Below are 13,990 nucleotides of genomic sequence, written 5' to 3'. Positions count from 1 at the left end.
AATTTTTGAAACTTCACAAAACTGACAATCTGACAAGCAAGCCCATTTCATGCAACAATTAGGTGAGAAAGAAAGCAGGATTTGAACTCCCAGTTCTCTTTTTTTCCTTCCTCACACAAGTATTTTCATCACTTTAATTTCATAGCCAGTGTACCACCAAGAAGACCTTCAAGGAGTAGACTGTCCAAAAATGTGTTATCCCCATTTGAATAATTATCCTGTCTCATACATCTCTTTGACAGGCTTTTGATCCTGCCTTTGAGTTTGGCCAGAACAGAACAGAGATCAGAACTGCTATAAATCTGTCTTTAGACCTGGTTGGACAGCACTTCAAACTCTAAAAATTCAAGCACACTTTGGAATTTTTTGACATTTTTGGAAATACTCTTATTTGCTTTCTTGCTGAGAATTTGATGAGAAGATTGATACCATTGTCATATCTGCCCAGTAAATAAAAGGCTACAGTCAGGAGGTGGTTAGCTTGAGTGGAAAGGGGAAAATAGCTACCCTGTCAAAGGGTAATGAAATCCACCTCCCAGCACCTCTACGGCTCACAAATTAACATATTATATCTTGATTGTTTAATCTGTAAAAAACCAAGGTGTAAAGACCCTAGGTTGTAGTTGTATTGGGGGGTTATGAGACTATCTCGACAGGGAGCAGTTATGTCTTGTCTTCGGTTTTTAAACTAAACTAAGCCTTATATTTATTGTACACAAATTAGTGTGGTATCAATCTTTTCAGACTCTCAGCAAAAAAGTGATATCTTAGAAAATGTCGAAGCATTGCCTCAAGATGAGACATTTTTTTGATGGGTTGGTAGTTCTTCATGACTGGGTCAGGTTTTACCACGGTTTACTGTATGTTTGGAAAAATCATTACATGTTACAGTGAAAATTATTTTTTTCTCGACATTTCATTGCAAATAATTGGGTAAAACTTATTCCAATAATTGTTAAAAGATGATATGGGTAAGATTTGAATGTTTCTTACTTTGGCTCCATCCTGTGTTAGTATCAACACAGAAATGTATATGACAACACCTGCGACAAAAGACCCAACACAATTACCTCACCAGGATTCTTTCATTTCTCTACGTACAAACGCTCAAGCCATCCAACTCTACATACGGTAACTTTAATTGAGTCAGTTCTAACCCTTGTTGCAGTACTATTAGCCATGTTTCTGAGCTTGTGTTTCATCCATGTCCCTCTGGTATCTCTTGTGTTGTTGCTGCATGTAAGAATGAACTGTAGTCATCCCTCTGGAGAAGCTCCCGCTTCCTCTTTGCATGTAACCCTTTGTAGCTCTGCTGCATACAGTCCAAGTCAGAGGGCATGATCTATATCTGCCACCAGGGAGCACTATCCCTCTCTAATAGCTGCTAAACGGCCTTTCTCAGGAAGACAAGGGCCACATCACAGACCAAATGGCACTTGTATATGTACAATAGCTGCGGCAGTGTGGTCAATGGAGGGGGTAAATATACTTAAAACACACTACAGCATAAATCAGCATGGCAGCCTTGACTACAGTTACCACTAGAGAGTCCGACTCCTCCGCATTTCCCAGGCAAAAGGCCAAACGCATTTACAACACTTCAAGTGTCTGCGACACAAGAACGCCCTCTCCACTGTGAAATATGTAAATATTGCACTAATCAAAGGGTGGTGGAATCGCAAAATGCCACGGAAAGGTTATGACCTGGAGCCTGTGCTAATAGGGGAGTGAGGGAGGGGGAGGAAGAGGAGGATAGAGGAGGTGGTGGGGGGACGGCTGGGGGTTGAGTTGTGGTGGTGGGGGAGTAGAGGAGTGACAGCTACCACAGGCGTTTCTCCTGCCTGAGGAGGACCTTCACATGCTGACCTCCGCCTCCTGCACTCCAACGCTCTGACAGTAATGAATAGGAAGGGGCTGTTTATGCATATCAAATGTTATTTACTCTCCCACAGTCAACTGTAGCCACAGAGGATAGAAAGAGAGAGGAGCAAAAAAAAAAAAAAACAGGATATTCCCAAAGACCGTGGGCTGCCATTAGAACAATGTGGACAAGAATGCAGAGGCCTCTGCGGTGCACTAAGGTTAATCTATCTATCGCAATAAATTACATGACATGGTTTTTGTGGGGCTTTAGCTTGACTTGCTTTTAAAATGTTGCATTGTTCACTGCCTTGATTTTCTTCCGAGATTTGAGTGCTTGACAGATACAGAGTACCTACATGAAAACAAGCCCTTGTAAGTATATAACTGAACTTGACAATGAACTCCTCTCGATATCTAGCCACACGATTATTTACTTCAACTATCTCCTGCTCTACAAAACTAAAGTCTATATCCAGAGACAGAATCAGGGGGATGTTAACATAAATTCTAGTCATGTAGTATATTTTTAAGCAGGATTAATTCTTTTCCACATTGACATGATTGGTCTTAAATAGCGCAAACCTTAAAGCCAGAGGGAGGAAAAGCCTGAGCGGAATTATTCAAGGCAATGACGTTCGACGAGCAGCTCAAGAAAATGACCTTGAGCGCGAACAATGAAGAATCAGCCGCCAGAAAACGTTTGTGTTTTTTCCGAGCCTGCGTGTCATCGTCATCGGTTTACGGCTCGGCTTCATTTTCCATCAGCCCTTGTGAGAATTAAGTTGGATCTTAAGTATGTAAATGAGAACCTATTCTGTGCCCCCCACCCTCTCTTATATGAATCCCAGGACAGACCATGACATTTAACATCGCCTTCACTAATTTGTGCTTAATAGCCAAAAAGTGATTAGAATTAACATTAATGACATTTCATATGTCTCCCTTTCTACATTCATTACCCCTTCTCTGCCGCTGATACTTAACCAACTAATGCTGGTGGCTGATTCTTGCAGCTTAAATTTCACGTTACACTTACAGCAGAAATCTTTTTTTTTTTTTTACACTCCACTTTCTTCTGCTCCTTTGCAAGAAGACAACAAGGAAGGAGAATTAAAGAAGGGGAGGGAGGGGTGGTGTTATAAAGCCTTCAAGTTGGGAATCTATTCTATCGGTCACACCCTCTTTACCAATTGACATGAGCATCACAGTAGATTAAGAAAAAGGGGGGTCATCTCTTTTCTGGCTCAGCGCCTGTCCTATCACCTTCAGCCCTTCTTGTTGAAACAAATGCTGTCCGATACCCTTCATCTCTTCTTCTCCTTCAGCGGCTTGAACCTGACTCTGCCATAGTTTTCCCCCAACAAAACCAAATCACAAAGGATAACAGCGCCCTGAAGAAATTTTTTTTTTTTTTTCTTATATCTGTACTTGGAGCTGATTATTGTGTGAAAAATGAACACTGTTTCTATCAAACAACCGTCTCCACCAACCCTCCACCCTCCTCTCTGGTAATTAGTAACGGTCTCCAACCTTGTTCAAGGGCGCTGAGCTTTTCCCATGTGTTTCTATAGGGAGGTCACCCAATCCTACAGCAAGCATGTGACAAAGGTGGTTCAGCCTTAGCCTCACCAGTTCCACAGTTTTTACAATATGATGGTGATCTAATGGCAAAAACTGCTTTTTAGGGGGAAATGGAATAAAGGGAGGGATAGTTGAGGTTAACCATCATAAACTTATGTAACATCATGCTTACATAATTTTTTGATTCATTTTTAAATGTATAAGATATTTTGATAAAACATTGTCAAATTGAGGCAACACTTTCCAATACTCAGAAAGTTTCAGCATATAAACCACTTAATTAAAGTGAGTCAAATTAATTAAAAAAAAAAAACAACAACTGATAATTAGAGTTGCAATAACTCACAATATATACTTTTTTTTACATTTAATTTTTTTGACCAATTCAATAGGAATAAACCATTTAAAACACTGAGCTTGCATTGACATATAACAGATTTTACAAATCATCTCAGTATCAATATCGTTTCTATGGTATTTTTGCAAGTTCGATAAGTATCAAGTTCACACTGGTACGTCCTGCCTACAGGAAATAGTTATTTCTAACACAGACAAGCTTTCACCTTCTCCCACCTACTCAGCTTTTATATTTTAAAACACTGACTGTCAACCATATAAATTAAAGCTTTAAACTATTAAATAGTGTTATAGTCTGACTTGAGTACTGTGTGAGAAAGTTTAGCTTTAAGCGGCGCAGGTGGTGACTGACTGACACGTTTTCCCCTCAGGGTTTACCGTAGCTGCATGTGCTTGCTGCTCAGACTGTTCAGTACTGCCGGTACGCGTACAAACCCACTGACTGAGCTGCTGCTGATACCAGTTCTCATATATGCTCGCTGCCCTCTGCACTTCCTGTATATGCCGAACTGGAGCCTGTACACCAAAGCATACTGAAGAATTCCAAAGAGTCCATTCTGTGAGGCTCACCAGTTTCTTTTGTGTATCTGAGTCAGTCAGTACACTCATTAGCTTGCTAGCCTGTGGATATTACTCCTGATATCCTGCTACCTGCAGACTTTGGAGAGACTTGCTGCTGCAGTTTGGTAAAGATACACAACTTCACCAACTGTTGGTGTTATTAATTTTTTTACTTTAATCATGTTCAGGTCATTTCTTATATCTGCTTCTGTTATAATTCACAGGAGTTGATAGATTTTTGTTATTTTGTCATGGTAACAATAATACACATGTATTATCAACATAATCACAGTAGGTGAAGTATAAGCATTTTTTGATTTCATAAGTTATCAGCTTTGTGTAGCCTTCATATTTTTGGAGGATAATGATGCATATTGTTTAACTGCCTATGACATGAGCATGTCATGTTAGTGTGCTCTGCAGTCTTGTGGCCTGGGACAAAAATACTTAAACAGCCCAGTACTATTATATTTAAACCAAAAAATGCATTTTAGAAAGCCAATTAATTAATGCTTTACTGCAGGTTTAACAGATTTTTTTTATTAGCTCTGTTGTTTGTCTCATTAAGATCATTAACTGGAGGGCAGAGTTTAAACACCTTTTTTGTTTACCACTGCAACACGGTTGTTATACAAGGATGGAGGACAGAAGCAGCAGTAGAGAAGGAAAACACTGAGGGTTGTTGTGGACAAAGGGAGAAGAGAGGGCATTTCAGTGCAGGACTAGGGGGTTAAAAGGGTAAGAAGAGCTGGGGGTGATCATGGGTAATGGTAGGGGCCTTGCCGCTGACAGACAGGCCAATCTCCCGCCTGGACAGACTCAAGAGAGATGTGTCAGTCTCCACCAGCACCCCGGGCCAGCCGCACCACCACACCGCTAAATGTGTATTGGCAAAGTGTCGGTGCCAATGCCATTAGCCAGCAGACTTAAATTCCCCTGTAATTTTCTATGGCGCTCCTCGTTATTGGCACCTCTGATGGGTCGAGTATTTGAATCCTGGTTCACTTTTAATGGATGACTGGTGGTGGTGAGCAGTGGGGTGATTTGTTATCACTTGTACAAGACATGTCCACACATGCACACACACACACACACACACACACAAACACACACATGCACACACACACTAGTGTTATGGTCCTTCTACAGACCTCCATAGACACAGCCTCATCCTTACTAAACCCTTGTTTGCAACCTAAATGATCGCACATTTGTAATTAGTATTACATTTGAAAACATCATTCTGAACTCAAGTCTTTGTCATAAATCACCTCTTAACAAAGTAAAAACACAACAATGGTAATGACTAGAAGTCTCCTAGTAGTGGGAGCACATTAAACCAGTTACTCCCAACTTCTGTGGCTGGTGTCTCAGATGGTTGAGTTGCAGCTGTTCAAGGCCAAAGTACTGTAGCTCCAACTCCACCAGATACAACAGTAAAATGCTACTTACGCACTGATGTATTAACAGTTTAATCAATGTCTTGTAAGCATCACTCACAGGGGCAATTTCTCCACACAAGGACAAGTTTCACTTTAGACACTTTAAGTAAATTTTGCTGATAATACTTAATAACGCCAACTACTACTCACTGAAGTTTACATTGTTGTACTTCTTTACCCAAGTAAAGGATTTGAGTACTTCCATCTTCCATCACTGAAATTACCACAGTCTGCATGTCCGGCACTCACAGCCAGAAAGAACAGCAGAAGTACACACACACACACACACACACACACACACACCTTAAAACATCCCTGACACCCACATTAACACCCCTCATTACACCACAAGGACACATCTAATGAAGGAGAAAAGACAAGAGACAGAGAGTTTGGACACATTTTCTGACTTCCAGTGCTGATCTGACATAAGGCCTTTGCCAATCAAACCTCACTCATTAGCTTCATAGGGCAACAAGGACAAACTTGCATGTGGTCTGATTGTGATTAGCATTTAATTAAATTTTTAATTTTTCAGCTTAATTCTCCCTGGATAATGATACAATGAGTGCAACAAAAAATGAGACATTTTTACTTTCTCTTACCATCTGTGACCTAAAAACACATTAAAACTGCTTGAATTTTCATGAGCTAACGATTGTGAAGTTGTTTTGGACTCTTATGGGATTTGTAGCTTTGAACGTCTCTTTCACAATTTTTATGAATCTCCCTCTCGCTCCACTCTCTCCCCCTTCTAGCGACATTGCCCGTAGTGTATCGAGGGAATTGAGCCTTCATCAGGCCAAGACAAACACCCTCAAAAACACACACAGAAGTTAAATAACTATATACAGGAGCAATTTAGCTCGGCTGTAATTTGTATATAGTGTTTGACAACCTTGCTGGAGAAGTTTTCACCCCAGAAATGCTAAGTAGTCCCAGCAGGAGTCAGTCAGGAAGAGGAGAGAAGCTCTTTGCTGTTTAATGTATTCTTCAGCAGCCCAGAGGCCTCCAAAACGCTGCATGTCTTTACTATCCACTGTACACACACACACATACACACACACACACACAGACACAGACACATGTGCACACACTCACATATCTGTCGGCAGTCAGCCTCTGAAGGAACACTGCTAATGGGGCTGTTTTTAATGAGCCAGGAAGAGGAGAGTGACCCTTCGAAGGTGAATATCTCTATCTCTCTCTTTATTTTGCTGCGTGGAAGCAGATGCACGCATGCCATTCACACACGCACACACAATCACATGTAGAATATATGCACACAAGTCCTCGTGAATTTATACGAAGTTGTAATATTTATGTCTAATTGTTTTTAACTGCCATAATCACTTTCAGCTCTCAACTCATTCATCCAGTTCTCCCATCAGGAGCGAGTGTGCGAGACATCAGAAGGCAGAAAAGTGTGTTTTTACGGCTGGAGAGCCTGCATAAATTGTAAGGGTTTGAAAAAAGAGCCCTGCAGCAATAGTTCTCTGCAAAGCTGCAGGAGATCCGTCGATTTCCTCAAGTTCCACTTCACGTTGCAAGGGACATATCCATCCCCAGACAACCATTTCACTTTATTTCACTGATTTTATGATCTTTGCCTGCAAAGAAAAAAAAGGGAAAAGAGAGAGAAGAAGCAGTTCTGTGAGCAGCCAAAAGATGGCACACTATGTATGGCAGGAAGAGGAATTGTGATGAGTGTTGTGGCGGCTGTGGTGTCTGTATTTAACCTAGAACCTGGAGAGTGTCTGTGTTTCCTCTGCTGGGAATCTTCTGCTTCTAGGATTCATAGAGGAAGAGGAGGAGGGAGAAGAAAGAGCTAGGTAGGTGAACGGATGTCATGCTTCTGCTCATGTTGCTCAACAAGCCGTACTGTGGCTGCTTTTACACTAAAATGAGCCTGAGGATATATAGCTGTGGCATTTTATCAGAGAAGCCCCCACCACCCCATCTCAACGCACCCCCCCAGTTCATTTTGTGTGCAGAACACGTGGAGTTATGGTGCAATCTGAGAACGCGGCAAAAAAAAAAAGAACAAAAAAGTTATTCTGATGATTAACGTCTCATCTAGAAAATAAATGCACTAACTAACCAGGTAGGACGTTTAGTATGAGTTAATATTTTTCGTTCCCCCATCCAAAAAAATAGAAAAAAGAAAAAAAAAGGGAATGAAAAAGATCATTTCATACATCATTTTTTAAACAAATTTGTCATGAAGCATCCTCATTAATTCTGCCAAAATTGTCTTTTTATGGGTGTTGCTGATTTCATTTAATCACTCTTTCCTCACGCTTGTGCTGCGGAGGCAGTTTTATGTCTGTACTAAACAATTTCTTTTTTTCCAGACATGACTGATTGGAACGTCCCTTTTCTGGTGGGTTAATCTGGGAATCATCACATTATCATGATCACAAAAATACAACATGTGAAATCTGCCTTATGATTCATGAAGTGCCAATATTACAATTTATATTCACACATGTTAAGCATAAGCTTATATGGACGTTGGTTAAGTATCAAATATATTTTATTATATCTTTTTATTATATCTTTTTTTTAATGAATATATATCATTATATCCCTTTTATTGTCCTTTAGTTGGTTTGAACAGTGTAACTGTCTCTTCCTTCAGAGTGATTGCATTTGCCCTGTTGCCACACAAACACTTAACATGGACATGCTCCTATACTACACACACACACACACACACACACACACACACACACACACACACACACACACACACACACGGTATGAGACCACTGAAAATCAATGTGACAGGTTTCAGTCGTCCCTCAGTGTACACATCCCCTCTCAGACTCTCTCCTGACATCTGCTCGATTACCTCCTACAGCCACACACACACACACAGAGGGAGGGAGAGAGAGAAAGTGAGAGAGAGAGATAGAGACGCCCTCCCCGTGGCCGCTCTAAGCCCCTCTGAGCCATATGAAATGTAGTCGGTGCAGGAGAAACCAGATACTGCTGGCTGTGTCACATTGCGTTTGCCGCCACCCGTCAGGAGTGGGTCTGTTTGACTGCCAGACGTTATGACAGCGTCAGTCATCCCCCAGCCCAGCAGCAGGCTGTGGGACGGAGAAGAGGAGGAAGGGGAGGGAGGGGAGGATGGTGGGGTTAGATCTCCACTGCAGGCTTTCTAGGAGGTGGCGAGGATGCGATTAGAGTCCTGCATTTACAAGATTTTGTTTGGAAACATCCAAACGCATCTACATGTTTGCTTGATATTTTTAATATTTTGATATGGAGAAGGTGATCGAGCTCATCCACTCAGTCACTTCATAATAGAGGGAGGGTGATATGTATTTTTTCAGCTGGTCCAAAGCTCTGGAGCGACTCTCTAGTGGCTCTCTAACCTCTTGCATTATGCTTGTGTGTGTATGAATGTGTGTGTTTGTGTCTGGCTTGGGGATTTGACAGCTGGCAAGTTGATGATTGAGCTGCTTATCCTGTCAGACCTGACGGCTAGACTTGCATTTTTATTTCATTTTATGCTGCTTTATATATATATTTTTTAGCCTAAGCTGCAGGAGAGTGCAGTATGTCAGGCCAGAAGGAATGCAGATAAAAACCCACAACAAACACTCATGACAGTGAAGGACACACAGACGCACAAACAAACACAGGTGTACACTCAACACTCAAACCAGCCTGCACTTCATACTTCCCGTATACACACAGAAGATGTGACGGCAGCCCGGTTTTGTCAGGTCATCCGACAGCACGGACAGAGCCGTGAGCTCCCATGTGGCCTGGAGAGTTGCAGCAGCACCTCGTGCCCTCACCCCGTCTTGCCACCCCCCTCGCTGGCTTCTCCTCCTGCCTCACCTCCAGCCTCACCCTCTGCCTCTCACCTTGCAGGACAGCAACCCTCAGAAGAGCCTGGCAGAATGAGAGGTGATGGACGGGCCGTCTCTGGTGTGAACTCTCGCCCTCTCCGGCCGGCGTCATGGACAGACAGCTCACTGTGACATAGAGCAGCAGAAAAGGAAGCACAGTTTAAGTGGTAATCCTCAAAATGCTTGTGTTTTGGAGAGCTTTGTCTCTGTACATCGCTGTGATGTCTTTGCTGTGTGGTTTCTCGTGTCGATCAAAGACTGTCTGTGGAGTCTTCTTCCTTTATGTGATGTTCAAGTTTCTATAGGTGGAGCTCTCTTCTTTGTCTTCTTAGCCACAGTCATTATTAGTGCTCATGCTTACACTTTTTCTGCCAATCATTTAATATAAAATGTTGAATGCATCACCTCCTTTGTGCTGCTAAAGCCAGTCAAATTTATTTCCCTTCTGGGTTATATTAGGGATTGAGAGTTGGACGTGGACACTCAGATGCTTCACATTAGTAAAAGTGCCAATACAACAAATAAAAGTCCTTCATTCAAAGTCCTACCCAACTAAAGAAACAGACATTATCTGCAAAATGACTTCAAGAATTAAAGGTTAACATGCTCATTTTGCAGAACAACAAACCCTGTGAGTGATATATTATTGTGATATCAATAGACTTTGACTGTCTTAGCATTTAGCATTTTACTACTGTAGTGTGTTGAGTTGTAGCTAGTTTTGACTTCTTTATACTCCTTAGCCTGGTGGTTCCCATGGGGCTCAGGTCTCATCCAACCAGGCACAAGATAAGTCCGAGCTGTTCTAAGTTGTGGTAAAGACAAACAAACAAATCAACTGCTGTATGTCACAGAATATTGTGGGGAGTAAATGTCAGATAAAAAAAACAACAGAGAGAGAAGTTAACTAATTATGATGGCTATAGCAGCGCCTTGCAGACACTGAGCTCCAAGGCTTCCCGCCCCCTTTAGGTGATAACAGAGAACCACATAGCACTGCAAAACAGCACAAACAAATAAAAACCAAAACAAGATTTTGCCACATATATATATATATATATATATATATTTTTATTTTTTATTTTTTTTTTATTTAATAGTTTTTACTTTTTTGGCCTCAGTGATTTTGAGGAAACAGTCTGAGAAGTTTAGAGGAGAAATTGGTGAAAATGTTAACAACTTACTGACATCAGAAAAATAAGACAATAGATTATATTGCATAAGCTTATCAAGTGTTTTTATTGTAAAATCTGAAAACTGTCAGATAAATGCAGTGGGAGTAAAAAGTATTGTATTTCTCTATGACATGTACTGCAGTGGAGTAGAATAACAGTAGTAGAATAACACTCAAGTGAGGTATAAGTACCTCGACTTTGTGCTCGAGTTCAGTACTTTAGTAAACATGCAGAGTTATTTTCCACCAGTGCATATGCTCTCATGAAGCTGTTGAACACTTCAAATGCAAACAGTGTACGTTTGCTGACAAATGCTTGCATTCTGCGTGGCTCTCACTCACAGCTGCTGTCAGTCTCCTTCAAAGCCATTCTATGTATCACTACCTCAGAAATGAAGGCCCTCTCCCATGAATGATTAATAAACAAACCTATTAACAATGCAGCAGACATTTCACAAAAGGTTCATTTTCGGAAATACAATCTCCCTTTTGTTAATAATGTCCATTAATCATGTGAGGATGTCACTTAACGCAAGGTTAATGAAACACTGCTAATGCCTGGCTAATCTATTCGCAGTCAGAAAGCCGCTGTAACTGTAATTCCTAACCCCCTAAACTATTTTCCCGAGGATTCACGCCGCGTGATTGATGGATGCGGGACAGGGGATGTCCATTATTTTTAAGTGGAACACAGAGGCAGAATGTGGGGTCATCTGTGGGCCGAACTCAGAAAGCTTTACCTGTCCAAATGGCTAATGAACCGCTGACAAGATATATGGGAACACTTTGGGGGAGAATTTAAGTATGACATAACAACTTGATAATGGATTTATTGTGGCACTGTGAACCATTCATTCACAATCAAGCATAATGTTCGTGGCCTTCTTCCTATATAATCCTCTGGCAAAGTATTGATGGCGAGAGCGACTTCAGCCACTGCTGATCTTCACGTATCTGTGTGTGTGTGTGTGTGTGTGTGTGTGTGTGTGTGTGTGTGTGCTGGTTTGGCTTGTTCTGACTTCCATTTTCCAGCTGTCAGGCCGACCTATTAAACAGAGTATTATTTTTTTATGTCTGTGTGCATTGTGTCTGTGTAAGCATGGCGTGGTGTAAGCACAACATTAGGAGCGATGTTTATTGTAATGTGAGTGTCTGGTGCCAGCTGAGCTGAGCTGCAAGCTGTTTAGAGAAGCGGATGACTGTTTGATTGTTTGATGACAATGTGAGCCTTGCATCTCTCTTCCTTTCGTCTGTGTCTCAGAAGAATGCTGACATTAAATGTTTGATGTTGGCATGCACAACTGATGTACAAATAAAAACCTCACCGGTGAGACATGATTATTTTTTTTCTTCTTGCATTTTGACAATATATTTGTTGTTTCTGTTGTTTCCAGATTCGATTCAAGTTTTACCTTTTCCCCCTTTTTAAAACTTTGGTTTGTTTTATCTCTTATTTTTCTCCTCTTGAACCAGAATGGAGGAGCGAAAACAGAAAAATTCACTCAGGGTTGCACATGACTTTAGGAATAAATGCTCTCCAGTCGAGCACCTCTTGGTTTTCAATAGGGGGTGTATACAGCATGACGCTATGATGCCAGAGAGTGGAGGTGGTGCTGGTAGAGGAGAGGCAGGTCAATATGAGTCCTAATAAAGCGTGAGTTCATTTCCCCGCTGCACTCCCCCTGGCCACCGGCCGCTCCATATACAAGTCAAATCGGCTTTTTGCCTCCCAAAGCCCTGTGATTTATGACCTGGCTCCATTGACCAGACCAGCTAGTTTTCATTTTTGTTAAATCACACGGCCCCTTAAATGAAACTATTGATTTAAAGTCAGCTTACTGAGGATTTAATTTGTATTTGGAAAATTAAAGCAGGTAACGCTTTATAATTTCACACTACACTGGAGTAGAACCAGTTATCCCCTATCCCTGGACCTGCTGTGTCCCAAGCATAGACGCGAACCCCCACCCACCCAACACCAACACACGCACACCTATTCCCCCACCCTCATTTCTCCCTCCATCTGGTTTCACTGGCCACTTTGTGTGGCCATTAATGAATTTTGGACAGGGAGAAGAGGGATTTATAGCCCTGGGACTCCAGCCTGGACCGTCCCATACTTAGTGCCCCTTTGCTCATGGCTGCTGCCACAGCACATCAGCACTTAACTGCCTTATTTCCTCTGATTTCCTGTGACCTTGACTTGTACCGGTGTTGTCTCAACTTAACTTTCCACTGGTCAACACCTCTGCGGTGGCTGTGAGGAGGCTGCTGTTGCTGTCACTTCATCACGTGGAGACTAGAAAATCAGGTTAACGCCGTCTTTTATCCATGTATCAAAGAAATCGCTTTGTGCCAGTTTATTTGTTTGTTCACTGGTTTGTCACCACTGTTCCACTTTTTATGAAACTTGGGGGAAGGATGCATCAGTTTGTGATAAATCACAGACACGAACACGGTAACAACATCATCCCACATCGTCTACATTCTGGTATTTTCAAAATGGCACGGCAGGGGAAGCTACTTTGTTACTCTCTCCATCAGAAGTGATTTCTCTGACACCTTTGCCTCCCATTTTGACGAAACCTGGAGAAATGATGCGCCTCACCTTTTCAAAAAAAATTACACTTCCTGGCCAAAAGAGGAAGCTACAATTACAGCTCAAAACATGGTGACATATTCGTTACTGATTGTCCCTTATTTGTGGAGGAGAAGAGATGCTCACTGTCGCCTTGTCTCAGCTTTGTCTCCAGGTCTGCTTCCGCCGTCTCCTCCGCTGACACCATGGCAGCCAGGCATCCCTCCCCGCTACCCCTCTCTTCTCTCCCCCACTCCCTCACCCCTCACCCTGCCATAAGCTCCTTCACCAAGCCCCTCATTAACCCCTCCCTTTTCCCCTGGCATTGAAAAGGCGCTGTCTTTAAACCTGTCCCCACATCTTCAACAGAGTTTTCAATAGTGAGCATGTGGGCGGATGGGTGGATCCCTTTCCCCGTGCCCCCGCACTGACTGTTTTATATTATATTTAGTAATAATAATCACAGTTATCGCGCCTCCTCCTCCTCCTTCCTTTTTGTTAGAGCCTCCCGCTAGCGGGGCGGTGGGACGGCATGGCTGTCTCCCTGGCCTCCTCACCTCCGAAAGGG

This window comes from Trachinotus anak, unplaced genomic scaffold (assembly GCF_046630095.1).
Source record: "Trachinotus anak isolate AG129_WGS33_773 ecotype Australia unplaced genomic scaffold, CSIRO_AGI_Tana_v1 ptg000032l, whole genome shotgun sequence".
NCBI lineage: Eukaryota > Metazoa > Chordata > Actinopteri > Carangiformes > Carangidae > Trachinotus > Trachinotus anak.
This window is presented reverse-complemented; position numbering follows the sequence as displayed.